General features: G+C 36.9%; 1 non-coding gene across 1 annotated transcript; it reads right to left on the reverse strand.

Annotated features, from left to right (window-relative positions):
- Positions 1-250: 250 nt before the first annotated feature.
- Positions 251-384, reverse strand: LOC117199793 (small nucleolar RNA SNORA70). The gene has a single exon (XR_004481131.1). It is a non-coding gene; the product is annotated as a small nucleolar RNA SNORA70 (small nucleolar RNA).
- Between the last annotated feature and the right edge of the window lie 1,048 nt (positions 385-1,432).

Raw genomic sequence — 1,432 nt, forward strand, 5'->3', positions numbered from 1 at the left:
TTTCAAATTCATCCGCATTAAACTTAGTAAATCCCCATTTCTTGGAGATGTGGATCTTCTGGTGGCCAGGGAACTTGAACTTGGCCTCAATCACACGTTCCTCGTTCTGCAGCTTGGTGCCAGTGGACATTATGGCTTGGCCCCTGTGGACCCTGGCCACTGTGCCCTGGGGCTTTCCAAAGGCACCACGCATACCTGTCTGGAGTCTCAACTGGCGACAGCAGGCCAGTCATGAATGTGCACGGGCAAGGGCTGAATCCAAGGTCCCTTAGGGCAACCCATACAGGCGACAGGCTGCATACACTACCGAGGAGGCTGTTGTTTGCAGCTACTGGACATCGGGTCCCCGTGGGGAAAACAGCACAGTCGGCTTAACTGGGTTATTTGCAAATTTATTGGATAAAATGTCTGCTTAAACTGTTCGGCCATTTAAATCATTTTGTGCTGATCTTCTTGTTCATTTCTGAGTGTTCTTTCTATAGTCCGCTGAAAAAATTTTTTAAAAAGAAACCCTTTATTTTGTAAATTCTTTCTCCCAATTTGTGGATTAATATCACACTCTGAAGTCTTTAAAAATGGAAATTTTAAATATTAATGAAACACAACTTATAGTTTTCCTTTAAGGTCTATGTGTTTTGTGTCCTACCTACAAGATCTTCGCCTAACGGAAGGTCACCAAGTGTCTTATAATTTCTTACAGAAAAATTCTATGTTTAGCTTTTATATTTCAGTTTTGTCAACTGCCTTTTCTATTTCAGTTACTCTTAGCAAATTGTTATTATTCTTTTCACTTGGAATCTCATTTTTATTCTATGAATATGTTGACTTATCCTGATGGGTTACTGAGTGTGAAACCAACCATACATTCCTATGCTTAAACCCAACTTGGGCAAGATGCATGACATCTTTATACATCAGTAGATTCTACTATTCTATTATTTTGTTAAGGATTTTTACACCTAGATTTACTAGATTTATTCATCTGTAGTCTCTTTTTATTATAATGCCTTCTTTAGGTTCTGATTCTACTAGCCTCCTAAAATGACTTAGAAAGCATTTTCTCACATTCTATTTTCTAGACGATTTTGCCTGTATTCAGTAGTTTTATTCCAATCTTTTTTTTTTTTAGGAGTCGCCTAATAAGCCATTTTTGTTTCAAGTTTTCTTTGGAAACTATTTCACTGCAAATTATATTTGTTAAATATACATAGGACTACATGTTATTTTTTTTCTTGTGTGAGTTTTAGGAATTTGCATCTTTTATACAATTTGTTCACTGATTCTTTAAGTTGCCAGATGTATCGGTATTAACCTGTTCATAAGAGTCACTAATTATTACATCAATATTTATGAAGCCCTTAGCAGTGCCTCTCGTTTATCTATTTGTGTCTTGCCTCTTTTCTTCCTCCTGACTAGATGCCTAGAAATTAAT

Source organism: Orcinus orca, chromosome X, assembly GCF_937001465.1.
Source record: "Orcinus orca chromosome X, mOrcOrc1.1, whole genome shotgun sequence".
NCBI lineage: Eukaryota > Metazoa > Chordata > Mammalia > Artiodactyla > Delphinidae > Orcinus > Orcinus orca.